Below are 16,706 nucleotides of genomic sequence, written 5' to 3' on the forward strand. Positions count from 1 at the left end.
CAACATCATGTTCTCCTTTGGATATTCTGTTTCTTATAATGGTGCAATTATTATGCTCATCTACTTGCCACTGAAAAAATTTTAAACATTCCCGCTCAGCCAAAATTCATGGAGAATTTATTCATTCTTGCATCCTCACTTCCTAGACTTTGTGTTAAGTGAAAATTTTATACACAAATATTAGTCATTTACTATGAGGCTTTCACTAGGCTGTAGAGCAGTGACACTAATGTTAGTTATCTTCATCTAAGAAACTCTGGGGAGAAGCTAGCAGTCCTGGGAAGACTTGAATTGGGTCTTTGTGGAAGGAAAAAAAGGCCTTCTCTAGCACATAAATCTTCAGCTCCTAAGTTATCTCTAGCTCATAAGTTAAAGATTTCCTACAGTAAGACAAAGTAAAGGATATCCTTCTCACATAAAAGATAACAGTGTCAGGCTAGGTGATGTTGAGTGAGCAGTTTAGGGTTCTACCAGTTCAAGTGAGAGATCCTCGTCAGGCTGCAGAAAGCCAAGAAGCGGGAATAAACAGTCTGTACACGCCTAACTATATCAGCTTAAATCTTCAGCATAATTATCTGAGATGTTATAAAAACTGCCTTCAACAAGGCACAATACTAAGCTTTACTATGTGGGTTTCAGGTAAACTGATGACTCTTGCCAATTACTGTATAGTAAGTGGGCATTATGCATGTAATCATATGACAATCATTTAACAATAACCAAATGACAAACAAAGCTAGTCATTGCAAAGAGAGTCTGAGTGTAGGAAGTCAGTCAGTAATGATAGGAACCACAAAAGTGTTCCCTTTAATAAATAAATAACCTTACCCATGAAATCATTTTAAATAAGAAATCAGAGATATGGTACCTCTTTGAGTCTCTGAAAGACCCTCAAGATCACAGATAACCAAGTGAAATGAAAGTGGTTCAGTCATGTCTGACTTTGCAACCCATGCTTATACAGTCCATGGAATTCTCTAGGCCAGAAGACTGGAGTCAGTAGACTTTCCCTTCTGCAGGGGAATCTTCCCAACCCAGGGATCGAACCCAGGTCTCCCACATTGCAGGTGGATTTTTAACCAGCTGAGCCACAAGGAGAGCCCAAGCATACTGGAGTGGATAGCCTATCCCTTCTTCAGCGGATCTTCCAGACCCAAGAATCAAACTGGGGTCTCCTGCATTGGCAGGCAGATTCTTTACCAACAAAGCTTTCAGGGAAGCCCTACAGATAACCAAAGCACCTTATTGCTCCAGTGACCAAGAAGCCCTTGATCACTAATTCCCAGCAGCAAGTCTACAACACAGTTCAAAAAAAGAAAAAAAAATACAGTATACACAAGGAAATTCAACAACTTGAGCAATTCTCAGAAGATCCTGCAGACAAAAGAATTTAAACCAACAGAAAATTATGAAATAATCTGAAAGAGATTTTTAAAATACAATTGACCCATGAAAAACATGGTTTTGAACTGTGTGGGTCCACTTATATTGGAAACTTTTTCAATTGTAAATACTACAGGACCACATGATCCATGGTTGGTTGAATCCACAGGTTGTATGTGGATTAATCCCCATTATTGTTCAAGGGCCAACTATAAGTATATATAGAATACTCAGAGATAATAAGGAAGCAATATCTTTGAAATAAAGATTATTTTCGTGTTATGAAGATGGTCATGAAGATAGTTCAAGCTGGATTTAGAAAAAGCAGAGGAAACAGAGATCAAATTGCCAACATCCATTGGATCATAGAAAAAGTAAGAAAATTCCAGAAAAACATCTGCTTTATTGATTAGTCCAAAGCCTTTGACTGTGTTGATCACAACAAACTGTGGAAAATTCTGAAAGAGATGGGAATACCAGACAACCTGACCTGCCTCCTGAGAAATCTGTATGCAGGTCAGGAAGCAACAGTTAGAAGCAGACATGGAACAACAGACTGGTTCCAAATCGGGAAAGGAGTACATCAAGGCTGTATATTGTCACCCTGCTTATTTAACTTATTTGCAGAGTACATCATGAGAAACGCTGGGCTGGAGGAAGCACAAGCAGGAATCAAGATTGCTGGAAGAAATATTAATAACCTCAGATACACAGATGACACCACCCTTATGGCAGAAAGAAAAGAAGAACTAAAGTGCCTCTTCATGAAAGTGAAAGAGGAGAGTGAAAAATTTGGCTTAAAGCTCAACATTCAGAAAACTAAGATAATGGCATCCAGTCCCATCACTTCATGGCAAATAGACGGGGAAACAATGGAAACAGTGACAGACTTGGGCTCCAAAATCACTGCAGATGGTGACTGCAGCCATGAAATTAAAAAAGGCTTGCTCCTTGGAAGAAAAGCTATGACCAACCTAGATAGCATATTAAAAAGCAGAGACATTACTTTGCTGACAAAGGTCTGCCTAAGCAAAGTTATGGTTTTTCCAGTAGTCATATATGGATGTGAAAGAAAGAAAGCTGAGCGCTGAAGAACTGATGCTTTTGAACTGTGGTGTTGGAGAAGACTCTTGAGAGTCCCTTGGACTGCAAGGAGATCCAACCAGTCCATACTAACGGAAATCAGTCCTGAATATTCATTGGAAAGACTGATGCTGAAGCTGAAACTCCAATACTTTGGCCACCTGATGCGAAGAACTGACTCCTTGGAAAAGACCCTGATTCTGGGAAAGATTGAAGGCAGGAGGAAAAGGGGATGACAGAGGATGAGAAGGTTGGATGACATCATGATTCAGTGGACATGAGTTTGAGCAAGCTCCAGGAGTTGGTGATGGACAGGGAAGCCTGGCATACTGCAGTCCATGGGGTCACAAAGAGTCAAGACACAACTGAGCGACTGAATTTAACTATGAAGATGGTGACATAGAATTGCTGAAAACTAGCCTTTGGAAATCCTGCAAAGTAAAAATTTACATTCACAAAAATTAATTGGAGAGTTAGCATATTTAAACTAGAATTTAAGAAATTACCTAGAACAGAGAAGATATAGCAGTAGGAATGCCTCCAACTGGTTTCAGAACTCAAATTCCTAGACTCCTTTGAAGTTTGGACTCAGTTATATATTTATATATATATGTGTGTGTATGTGTGTGTGTGTGTGTGTGTGTGTGTGTGTATGTATATATTTTGCCAGGTGGCTCAGTGGTAAAGAGTCCACCTACCAATTCAGGAGCTGCAGGAGATGTGGGTTCAATACCAAAGTAGGGAAGATCCCCTGGAGAAAGAAATGGCAACCCAATCCAGCATTCCTGCCTGGAGAATCCCACAGACAGATGAGCCTGGTGGGTTATAGTCCACGGGATCACAAAGCATCAGACATGACTGAGCACGCATACATGCATGCAAGCCAAGAAAGGGAGTAGTCTGTTTATGCATCTTCCACTTTTTCTAGAATGAGTAGTAAGAAGACAACCGGTATTTGGGTGGTGAGAGTCAGAGCAAGAGTGGTTTTCAAGCAGTTGCAAGTTGGTCATTGTGGTGGAGAGGGTCCCTGGCGGCCCAACGAAGGGCTGCTTTTACCTCCATGTACACTGGGAAGCAGGGAAATGGCACTTTGTTCCTTAGGCCAACTCTCTGATGTAGTTTTGGAAAAAATTTTTTTTCTGCTTAAGACTGAGAACCATGATTACAAATGGTGAGCCAAAATACTGGAAAACTTCATTCATATCTAAATATTAATAAATGTTGTCAGCAAATCATAATAATAATAGTTTTATGTTTAAAACAGAATTAAATGAAATATCCTAGAAATCTACACATCTAATTAGCTTAGAATACCACTAAGTTGTTGAGTCTCAAGGTCAAGCCAATAATATGTAACCTGGAACAAAGGCCCTCAAAGACTTTTGAATGAATTTATTCTGCAGGAAGTTCCTCACTTAGGGACAAACTAGATCCTAAAAAGCATTTTAGATCAGATGTACAGAATATATATAATATGTAGGACACACATGCATGTATGCTAATTTGCTTCAGATGTGTCCAACTCTTTGTGGCCCTATGCACTGTAGTCCACCAGTCTCCTCTGTCCATAGGATTCTCCAGGTAAGAATACTGGAATGGGTTGCCATGCCCTCCTCCAGGGGATCTTCCCGACCCAGAGATCACACACAAATAAGTTTCCTACATTGGTAGGCAGGCTCTATACCACCAGTACCACCTGGGAGGTCCTATGTCCTAGGATATATCTACCCTAGGATATATATACCCTAAAAAACATTTTAAGAGAGCAGTTTGTTTCCTATGTTTAACACACAGATGTCTAATATAGCATATATAGGAAAAAAAGCTAGTTGAGAAAAAACTCAGGATATGTGACACACGATCAAGAAATATATTGAGAAAATGGTTTGAATCATTAAACCAAAGCAAAACATATCTGTTAAATAAGAATACTCAAACCTTTAGAAGAGAGAAAATGTAGCTTTATCTTTTCTGATAATTATAAAACATCACTATAAATCTGAAATAGTTGACTAAAAGTATGTTTTTTAAAAGTAAAAATTACCCTAAAATTCCAATTCACAGAAATAACTCCTATAAACAGAAATAGCTTCTGATTTATAAATGCCAATAATTTTTCTATGTATACATAAAGATGTACATTAAAGAACTAGATCATAGTATTCATGCCACATTTAATTGTTACTAAACTTTTCCAACTATTGATGGCAAACAAAGACAATGTGTGTTCTGACCTCTTCCTAATAATCAAGTAAAATTTAATACAAAATGAAAAACAAAAAATAAGGAAACCAGGAGAGATGCAAACAATAAAAGTGCATAATTGTATACAGAAAATATGGAAAAAGATACCATTTGGATCAGTTAACATAACTGAATAGTTTGACTTTTCCTTTCAAAATATAGAGACTTTCAGTTTGCTTCAAATGAAGAAAATTCAGCTATTTACCTCTGATAAGAAGCATTCCTAAAGCGAAGTGTCAAGAAAGAGTAAGTAAAGTTAAATTAAAAAGTGTTTAACTGGAAAAAATATTTTAATGATAAATGATATATCCAATAAGGCATAACAAGCATAAGCCTTTGCACCCCGAGAAAAGGAATGCTTCTAGAATTACAAAGAGAAACTGACAAAATGATTACTGAGTATATTTTAACACCTCCTTCAGAATTTAAGAAACATCAACAACAAAAAATAAGCTACAACATACACAATCCAAATACGCCACAACAGAGCTTAAATTAATAGATACAATAAACATTACAAATAAAACACAGAATGCATATATATCCCCAGAACATGAGCTGATAAATTCAGGAGTAGCATAGATGAGAAAACAAAACCAACAGACAGGAAGACACAATTGGAACTAATACAAGAGCCAATACTCTGTCATATGCAATGAGGGACATAAATATCAATAAAATGAAGAAAAAAGAAGTAATTTTTGAAGTTTAAAAGGATCAGAGAGGAACTTAAGGTTCCCAGCTCCTTGTAACAAAGCCACTCCATCCTAATGACAAGTGAAAAGCTGAACAGATTGAACTGCTGCCCCAACCCTGGAGAGAAAGAGCAGCAGAGAGAGGCAGTCAGGGCTTACCAGAGAGCAGACTCGCGAGGGAAAACCCCTCAGGACCCCGTAGCAGGAAACCTGAACTGTGACTGGTGAGCTGCCGGAGACTCAGAGGAGACAACTCTGAGAGTTAGGAACTCCAGGGGAACCTAGTCATAAGGGGCCTGCACAGTATAGTAGGATTTACCTCTCCTAGTAAAATCAGAGAAAAAAGTTCCTTTGGGCTTCCATGAGAGGGAGGAGGAAAGGAACTGTTTTGAAATACTCCAGAGTAGTTTTTTTTTTTTTTTTTTTTTTAACAAGGCCTGTCTTTAGGGGGAACTAATTAACAAGAGCCTAACCTGCTGGAGCATTATCAGAGCCTAATTGATCCAGGAAAATACACAACTGCTGTGTACTCCGGCCAATCTGTCCCACCTGAGGGAAGAAGAAAAAAAAAAAAAAAAAAGCAGGACTCATGAAGTTCGCGGTCCAGAGGCAAAGGTTCAGCTGAGGGAGGTATGGATGCTGAACAAACTGCACATCTACACCCAACACAACATATATGTTTTCTGGAGACTATACTGTTTCTTCTATGGAAGCTATGTCAAGAATGTTGTTGAACCATTTTGATTCCACTTATGTGGCAAGGCAGAAGGAGAAAAGAGGAATCATTTAACGGGTAGAGAGTTTCAGTTTTGCAAGATGAAAAAGTTCTGGAGATCTGTGTTACAATGATACGTATATACTTAACAGTACTGAACTGTGACAACTAAGAATGGTCACAATAGTAAATTTTATGTGATTTTAGCATAAGAAAGAAAATTAGTTTTGGATAATGTAACCTGATTACCATTCTCAGATTATTCAAAAATGCAACAGAGGCCAAATCCAGTGTGAGTACACTCCTGGCAATTAATTTGGCCTGATCAAGCCTTATATTTCTACCTCCTTGGTGTAACACTTCCACACACGTTGCCCAGGCTTTTTCTAATAAAATCAATGATGTCTTTTAATTTTTTTCTCCTAATTTTGTTTTCTCCTAAAAAAGATCTCATACCCTCTACGCCAGTCTAGGCTATCTTGGAATCCAGCTCTTAGACTCACTCATGCTGGAGGCAACGAGCAGATGAAGGTGAGTCAGGGAGAGAGCAGCAATCACCTTGAGAGAAAACTATGCCAGAGAGGGTGATTGGCAACTTTTTATATTGAGGAAGTCTGGTTCCCTTAGGTGGCAGAGATGCCCCATCTCTGCCAATAATGAATTTGAAGGTTCTGGAAGAATTCAAAGGTTTCAAGTTCTCAGCCTTACCCAAGCCTGCTAAAAATTCCCATATCTGGGGTCTGTTCCTTCCCCACTCATGGCTTTACTTTACCTTTTAAAAACATAGCATTCAGTGGTCACTACCATTTTGTCATCCTGATTGTCAGATAGACTCTAAGTGTGATCCTGAGCCATATCTTCCCTGCACCTACAGCAGATGCCAAATAACTTCAGAACTGCAAGGAGACCTGATAATCTCCACATTTCTTCTCAAATGTGTATTCATAACTTTCAATGTCTCTATTTACCCTACTTACATCTCTAGAGACATAAGAAGGATCCAGTTGACTCCTCAATCTTTATCATTACTACTGTTGCCATAGAAGCTGAGTGCTATAGCCACTTGATCTCCTAATTCCTGCTACTTAATATGTGATATTATTCTGTTGTATCAGCATCACCTGGGAGCTTGCTACAAATGCAGCCTCTTAGGCATCATCACAGATCTATTGTATCAGCAACAGGTTTTAACAAGAAATTGCAGTGATTTGTATGTACATTAAAATTTCAGAATCACTGTGCTAATTTCATGCCTTCCTCAGGCACCACTGTTGATGACTGTTTGAGTAAGTCTGACTCCACTGCATGTCATAGATTTATTTGTGGCACATGTTTCCCTCACCAGAAAGTTCTCTCTGCATTCTTCAATGTTATGGGCAACCCAATCTCAGATACCATTTTGACAGTTTATTTTCTGGGACCACTTCTGGTACCAACTACTTTATTAATCAGGCTCCTGCAGAAAACAGTTAACACAAAAATTATAATTTAAGAATTGTTATAAAAGATCTAATCACAAAATGTGGATAATAACTGAACAATATATTATGAAGTCATCAAAGCACACACACATGCACATACCAGAGAGTTTCTTTCTGTATGAATTTAGCCTTGTTTAAACATTACTCTTAAAATGTCATGTAATTTTTATATATCTGTTTATTTCATTTATCTATGTTCCTGCTTTGTTTCTGAAATTGAAGTAAGGAAAATGCACAAAATGAAAACAAAGTAAATTCACAGGAGAAAACAGAATGGAAAAACAAAGACATAACACAAAGTCAAAAATGAGAAAAATGAGACCAGTAGGAAAAAACTGTATCCCGTACACTTAGAACCAAAAATGGCTATAAACTTCTAGCAATGAACAAAGAAATGTGCACAAGGCTAAATATTCAGGAGTAACAGCTTCTCCTACTTGAACACCAGAAATAGAAATAAATATCTTTTATTCAAAGAGAAAACACTGTGTAACATAATGGTCATGGCTCTTACTAACGACTTTATAAAAATTGCAAGTATCTAAAATTTGTAGATTGAAAGGTTAAATCAATATTGAAACTTTAAAGGCACTGTCTAGCATGTAAATCCTTTTTCCCTGGTGTCAAATACTTAGCAAGTCAAAAAACAAACAACAAAAAAGGTATCTACAGATCCATAGTCCCTTACCTTAAATTCTTAGAAGAATATGTGTTTTGCATACATTTTAAATGTTTTCCAATTTTAGAAGTCCAGTACAGGGCACAAAGAATATATGAGAAGACATTCCCAGTAGGCATTCAAAGCAACAGCCCATAATCTAATGCATCAATACATCAGTGAAATACATGAATATTCAAATGAAATGAGATAAATGTAAGCCTATAAATATCCTCATTTCAGTCCAAGGTAACTTTTACCACTAAACATCATAGAACTTGGGTTTTTGGTTTTGAAATTTTGGATTTTAGATTTGTAGTTAACAGGTTATGGCTCTACATCAATCTCTTTATTAAACAAAAATAGATTATAGTTGTTTAGGCACTAAGTCAGGTCCAATTCTTTTGCGACCCCATGGACTATAGCCAGACAGGCTCTTCTGTCTATGGGACTTCTCAGGCAAGAATACTGGAGTGGGTTGCCATTTCCTTCTCCAAGGGGTTTTCCCCACCCAGGAATCAAACCCACATCTCCTGTATTGGCAAGTATATTTTTTTTACCACTGAACCACTTGAGAAGCCCCATATTATATTTACTAATACATTATTTGAGGACAGCAATATGAAAAAAGAATTCCAAGTGTTTAGAATGTTTCCAAGAAATAATATCCTCACACTGTGGAAATAAGTCAGTCATCCTTATAGCAACAAACAGAGAAAGCCTCCCCAGGTGACATGTCAAAACTCAAGATCTGGAAGAGTTAACTACAGGAAATGTTTATTGATAGTATCCTGTCCCTGTGGATTGTGTGAAGGTGTGGAAGGGGATTAATTCTCTTCTCTATTTTCAGATCTCCAGACACAGAGGAGATAATCTGAACCTGATGCTGTGACTACTATATATCATCTAACAACCTCGTACTCTGAGCTACATGCATTGACAAGATGAAGTATTTGGACTGAATCCCACAGAGAAGGATTGAGTATTTCTATATGCAGACAGAATAACAAAAAACCATTTTCTTTTGTATCAGATGAGAAAAGCAAATGCCTCCTAAATACTTACTGGAGTGAGTGCCTCCTTCATCTGTCTCTTCCTCTGTTGAAGCAGTGTTAGGAAACCCAAGTTCCAAAATGCTGACCCTTAACATGAAGGAAGCCCATTTCATTTCACAATGAACTTTTAATAAAAGAAAAATAACATATTACCATATATGTCTGGTGGGAATTGAGGGTAGCTATGGACAAGTGACTGCTATATATATATTATTCTGTTCATATCCAAATGAAAACTTCATGATGGTTAAGCCACAGAGATTTTACATCAGTCTATTTGGGTTAATTATTATACAAGCAAGATAAGGAAATAAGGAAAAATCTGAGCTGCTAAGTATTTCCTTTAGGAAGATAGTAATATAATAATAGTAAGGGATATTTATATCCCATTTACATCAATGGACAGATCATCCAGATAGAAAATCAATAAGGAACCAAGGGCTTTAAACAACTCATTAGACCAAAAAGACTTAACAGATCATGTAAAACATTCATTTAACAGCAGCAGAATACACAATCTTTTCAAGTACTCCATACTCCAAGATAGATCAAATGCTGGTCACAAAACAAGCACAATAAATTTAAAGTGAACTAAAATCATAACAGCATCTCTAACCAACCAAGACAGGATGAGACTAGTAAATCAACTACAAGGAAAAAATACAAAGGCCACAAATACATCAGGGCTAAAAAAAAATGTGCAACTAAATAGTCAATGGATCACTGAAGAAATCAAAGGGAAAAATTTTAAAAATACCTGGAGATGAACAAAAGTGGAAACATAATGATCCAAAATATATGGGGCACAACAAAAGCAGTTCTAAGAGGGAGATTTAAAGCTATGCAAGCCTAAATCAGGAGACAAGAAAAATCACAAATAAACAACTTAGTCTTACATCTAAAAGAATTAGCAAAAGAAAAACAAATAAAACCCAAAGTCAATAGAAGGTAAAAAATCATAAATATCAGAGAAGAAATAAATGAAACAGAGACTAAAAGCAAACACAAAGTATCAATTACACTAACATGCAAAAATTCTCAACAGAATATTAGCAAACCAAATTCAGCAATGAGTTAATAGGATCATACAGTATGATTAAGTGGTGTTTATCTCAGGGATGCAAGGACAATTCATGAATCAATCAATATGATACACCAAATTTAAAAAAAACTGGAGGATAAAAATCATATGACCATCTCCTTAGATGTAGAAAAACCGTTGACAAAATTCAACATCCATTTATGACAAAAATTCTCAACAAAGTGGCCATAGAGGGAACACACCTCAGCATAACAAAGGCCATAAATTAAAAACCCCAAAACTAACATCATACTCAATGATAAAAACTTGAAAGTTTTTCCTCTAAGTGAGTTCAGTTGCTTAGTTGTGTCTGACTCTTTGTGACCCAATGGACTGCAGCATGTCAGGCTTCCCTGTCCATCACCAACTCCCAGAGCTTACATAAACTCATGTCCATTGAGTCAGTGATGCCATCCAGCCATCTCATCCTCTGTCTTCACCTTTTCCTACCACCCTCAATCTTTCCCAGCATCAGGGGCTTTTCCAAGGAGTCAGTTTTTCACATCAGGTGGCCAAAGTATGGGAGCTTCAGCTTCAGCATCAGTCCTTCCAATGAATATTCAGGACTGATTTCCTTTAGGATGGACTGGTTGGATCTCCTTGCAGTCCAAGCGACTCTCAAGAGTCTTCTACCCACCACAGTTCAAAAGCATACATTTTTCAGCGCTCAGCTTTTCTTTTCAGTGGATGTGTTGAACTCTCACATCCACTCATGGCTACAGGAAAAAATATAGCTTTGACTAGACGGACCTTTGTCAGCAAAGTAATGACTCTACTTTTTAACATGCTGTCTAGGTTGATAATAACTTTTTTTCCAAGGAGCGAGCATCTTTTAATTTCATGGCTACAGCCACCATCTGCAGTGATATTGGAGCCCAAATTAAAAAAAGTCTGTCACTGTTTCCATCATTTCCCCATCTATTTGCCATGAAGTGATGGGACCAGATACCATGATCTTAGTTTTCTGAATGTTGAGTTTTAAGCCAACTTTTTCATTCTCCTCTTTCACTTTCATCAAGAGGCTCTTTAGTTCTTCACTTTCTGCCATAAGAGTAGTGTTAGCTGTATATCTGAGGTTATTGATATTTCTCCTGGTAATCTTGATTCCAGCTTGTGTTTCATCCAGCCTGGAATTTTACATGATGTACTCTGCATATAAGTTAAATAGCAGGGTGACAATATACAGCCTTGACGTACTCCTTTTCCTATTTGGAACCAGTTTGTTGTTCCATGTCTAGTTCTCACTGTTGCTTCTTGACATGCATACAGATTTCTCAGGAGGCCGGTCAGGTGGTCTGGTATACCCATCTCTTGAAGAATTTTCCAGAGTTTATTGTGATCCACACAGTCAAAGGCTTTGGCATAGTCAATAAAGCAGAAATAGATGTTTTTGTGGAACTCTCTTGCTTTTTGATGATCCAGCTGATGTTGGCAATTTGGTCTCTGGTTCTTCTGCCTTTTCTAAAACCAGCTTGAACATCTGGAAGTTCGTGGTTCATGTACTGTTGAGGCCTGGCTTGGAGAATATTGAGCATTACTTTGCTGGCATGTGAAATGAGTGCAATTGTGTGGTAGTCTGAACATTCTCTGGCATTACCTTTCTTTGGGATTGGAATGAAAACTGACCTTTTCCAGTCCTGTGGCCTCTGCTGAGTTTTCCTAATTTGCTGTCATATTGAGTGCAGCACCTTCACAGCATCATCTTTCAGGATTTGAAACAGCTCAACTGGAACTCCATCACCTCCACTAGCTTTGTTCATAGTGATGCTTCCTAAGACCCAGTTGACTTTCCATTCCAGGATGTCTGGCTCTAGGTAAGTGATCACATCACACCATCATGGTTTTCTGGGTCATGAAGATCATTTCTGTATAGTTCTTCTGTGTATTGTTGCCACCTCTTCTTAATATCTTCTGCTTCTGTTAGGTCCATACCATTTCTGTCATTTATTGTGCCCATCTTTGCATGACATGTTCCCATCTCTAATTTTCTTGAGGAGTTCTCTAGTCTGTCCCATTCTATTGTTTTCCTCTATTTCTTTGCATTGATCACTGAGGAAGGCTTTCTTATCTCTCCTGGCTATTCTTTGGAACTCTGCATTCAAATGGGTATATCTTGCCTTTTCTCCTATCTTTAGCTTCTCTTCTTTTCTCAGCTATTTTTAAGGCCTCCTCAGACAACCACTTTGCCTTTTTGCATTTCTTTTTCTTGGGATGGTCTTGATCACTGTCTCCTGTATAGTATCACAAACCTGTGCCCATAGTTCTTCAGACACTCTGTCTATCATATCTAATCCCTTGAATCTGTTTGTCACTGCCACTGTATAATCGTAAGAGATTTGATTTAGGTCATACCTTAATGGTCTAGTGGTTTTCCCTACTTTCTTCAAGTCTAATTTGGCAATAAGGAGTTCATGTTATGACCCACAGTCAGCTCCTTGTCTTCTTATAGCTGACTGTATAGAGCTTCTCCATCTTTGACTGCAAAGAATATAATCAATCTGATTTTAGTATTGACCATCTGGTGATGGTCATGTGAAGAGCCTTCTCTTGTGTTGTTGGAAGAGGGTATTTGCTATGACCAGTGCATTCTCTTGGCAAAACTCTGTTAGCTTTTGACCTGCTTCATTTGTGCTCTAAGGCCACATTTGTCTGTTACTCCTGGTATCTCTTGACTTCCTACTTTTGCATTCCGGTCCTCTATAGTGAAAAGGACATCTTTTTGGGGTGTTATTTCTAGAAGGTCTTGCAGGTCTTCATAGAACCATTCAACTTCAACTTCTTCAGCATTCCTGGTTGCAGCATAGATGTGGATTACTGTGATATTGAAAGGTTTGCCTTGGAAATGAACAGAGATCATTCTGTCATTTTTGAGATTGCATCCAGGTACTGCATTTAAAAAGCAGAGACATTACTTTGCCAACAAAGGTCCATCTGGTCAAGGCTATGGTTTTTCCAGTGGTCATGTATGGATGTGAGAGTTAGACTGTGAAGAAGGCTGAGCGCCAAAAAATTGATGCTTTTGAACTGTGGTGATGGAGAAGACTCTTGAGAGTCCCTTGGACTGCAAGGAGATCCAACCAGTCCAACCAGTCCATCCTAAAGGAGATCAGTCCTGGGTGTTCATCGGAAGGACTGATACTGAAGCTGAAACTCCAATACTTTGGCCACCTCATGCGAAGAGTTGACTCATTGGAAAAGACCCTGATGCTTGGAGGGATTGGGGGCAGGAGGAGAAGGGGACGACAGAGGATGAGATGACTGGATGGCATCACCGACTCGATGGACATGAGTTTGAGTAAACTCCGGGAGTTGGTGATGGACAGGGAGGCCTGGCATGCTGCGATTCATGGGGTCGCAAAGAGTTGGACACGACTGAGTGACTGAACTGAGCTGAACTGCATTTTGGACTCTTTTGTTGACTATGAGGGTTACTCCATTTCTTCAAAGGGATCCTTGCCCACAGTAGTAGATATAATGGTCATCTGAATTAAATTCACCCATTCCAGTCCATTTTAGTTCACTGATTCCTAAAATGTTGATGTTCAGTCTTGCCATCTCCTGTTTGACCACTTCCAATTTACATTTATTCATGGACCTAACATCCAGGTTCCTATGCAATATTGTTCTTTACAGCATTGGACTTTACTTCCATCACCAGTCACATCCACAACTGGGTGCTATTTTTTCTTTAGCTCTCTCTTCATTCTTTCTGGAGTTATTTCTCCACTGATCTCCAGTAGCATATTGGGCACCTACCAACCTGGGAAGTTCATCTTTCAGTGTCCTATCTTTTTGCCTTTTCATACTGTTCATGGGTTTCTTAAGGCAAGAATACTGAAGTGGTCTTCTATCCCCTTCTCCAGTGGACGAGGTTTTGTCAGTACTGTCACAATGGCCAGTCTGTCTTGGGTGGCCCTACATGGCATGGCTCATAGTTTCATTGAGTTAGACAAGGCTGTGATCCATGTGATCACATTGGTTAGTTTTCTTCTGTGGTTGTGGTCTTCATTCTGTCTGCCTTCTTCTGGAGAAGGATAAGAGGATTGTGGAAGCTTCCTGACGGGAGAGACTGACTGAGGGGGAAACTGGATCTTGTTCTGATGGGCGGGGCTGTGCTCAGTAAATCTTTTATCCAATTTTCTGTTGATGGGTGAGGCTGTGTTCTGTTCCTGTTGTTTGACCTGAGGCCAAACTATGGTGGAGGTAATGAAGATAATGGCGACCTCTCGAAAAGATCCCTTTCTCCCACTGTGGCACTCAGTGCCCCCAGCCCTGCAGCAAGCCACTGCTGACCCACACCTCCACCTGAGACTCCTGACACTCACAGGCAAGTCTGGTTTAGTCTCTTGTGGGGTCACTGCTCCTTTCTCTTGGGTCCTGGTATGCATAAGGTTTTGTTTGTTCCCTCCAAGAGTCTGTTTCCCCAGTTTTGTGTAAGTTTTAGTGGCTCTATGGTGGGGTTAATGGTGACCTCCTCCAAGAGGGCTTATGCCATACCCAGGTCTGCTGCACCCAGAGCCTCTCCCGCTGTGGAAGGCCACTGCTGACCCGTACCTCCACAGGAGACACTCAAACACTCAACGGCAGGTCTGGCTCGGTCTCTGTGGGGTCTCCTGTTGCACACAAGGTTTTGTTTGAGCTGAGTGTTTCTAGCGGGCATGGGGTTTGATTCTAAACATGATTTTGCCCCTCCTACCATCTTCCTGGGGCTTCTACTTTGCCCTTGGATGTGGGGTATCTTCTTTTGGTCAGATCCAACAGTCTCCTGTTGATGGTTGTTCAGAAGCGAGTTGTAAATTTGGAGGACTTGCAGGAGAAGATGAGCGCACGTCCATCTATTCTGCCATCTTGTTGTGGTTCCTCTAAGGACAGGAACAAAACAAAGATGCTAGGCTTATATCACTTGACATCTGACATTATTGTTTTTCCTATTTTTTGAGCTAAGTATAAATGGAATCATGCAATATGCATTATTTTGTGTGTGGTTACTTTTGAGAGATTTATCAATGTCTTATATATCTTCCGTTTCATTCACTTTTATTGCTGACTATTATCCACTGTAGAAATATTTATTCTCCGCACTTTGGTCAGTTCAGTTCAGTTGTTCAGTCGTGTCTGACTCTTTGTGAACCCATGGACTGCAGCATGCCAGGCTTCCCTGTCCATCACCAACTCCTGGAGCTTGCTCAAACTCATGTCCATCGAGTCAGTCATACCATCCAACCATCTCATCCTCTGTCATCCCCTTCTCCTCCTGCCTTCAATCTTTCCCAGCATCAGGGTCTTTTCCAATGAGTCAGTTCTTGACATCAGGTGGCCAAAGTATTGCAGCTTCAGCTTTAGTTTTACCATTTTTATTATTGTTTCACTCTTTGTTTTACTGTTGATGTATACTAGGTATGTTACCAGTTTGAGACTCTTACAACACTACTATGAATATTATGCATATATCTCCTTTTATATACATGTATATTCATTTCCCTTCAGTATATATACCTGAGAGTTCAATTGTCAATTGTATGGTATGCAAATTTGTTAGATAACGTCAAGGTGCTTTCCAAAGAGGAAAATCCAATTTATGCATACACCAGTAATATTGCCAATACAGAGTATTATTTGCCTTTTAAACTCTAACACTTAAGAAAATCCATAGAAATGGAACATATGTTCTGTAACACCTTATATCAAGAAACTTGGCAAAATTCACTTATTAATTCTAGTAATTTATCTATATTGTTTTTGAATTGTTATATACACAATCATACCATGACTTTAGGGCTACCATTTGGAGAAGAAAAGAAGTATCAGTCCCGGGAATGGTCAAGGCAGAAGTCCAAATATTTATCCCAACTATCCACCAGGGAGCAGACAAGAGAAAAATGATCCCTTTCTGGGAACAGCCTCACTTAGTGGCCAAACTCTTTTACTAAGGGGTGTAGACTAAGCAGAGGTGAGAATAGTTAGAAAACCTTTTGAAACAAATTTTGAAAAGGTCTTTCCAAGACAGTAAAACAAGATGCTTGTGTATGGTAGGGAGTATGGAAGACCTATCAGATAGTTTGATGATTGGGCCATTGCTGAGTGGCTTCTGCAATAAAAGCATACCACTGTCAAGATGTAAATGGTATAGATTTGCTTCATAGGCCACAATGGCTTGAATGGTAATCTGAAAAAGTGTCAACAGTAGTGAAGCATGACTAATAGTCCAAGAGTGGTCAAAGGTGTGAGATAGCCAGTCTGTTAGTAATGCTCATGTTCAAGATCCCGTTAACCTTCCTCCCTAAAAAACAAGTGGATCAACTTTGGGCAGA

Source organism: Cervus elaphus, chromosome 17 (assembly GCF_910594005.1).
Source record: "Cervus elaphus chromosome 17, mCerEla1.1, whole genome shotgun sequence".
NCBI lineage: Eukaryota > Metazoa > Chordata > Mammalia > Artiodactyla > Cervidae > Cervus > Cervus elaphus.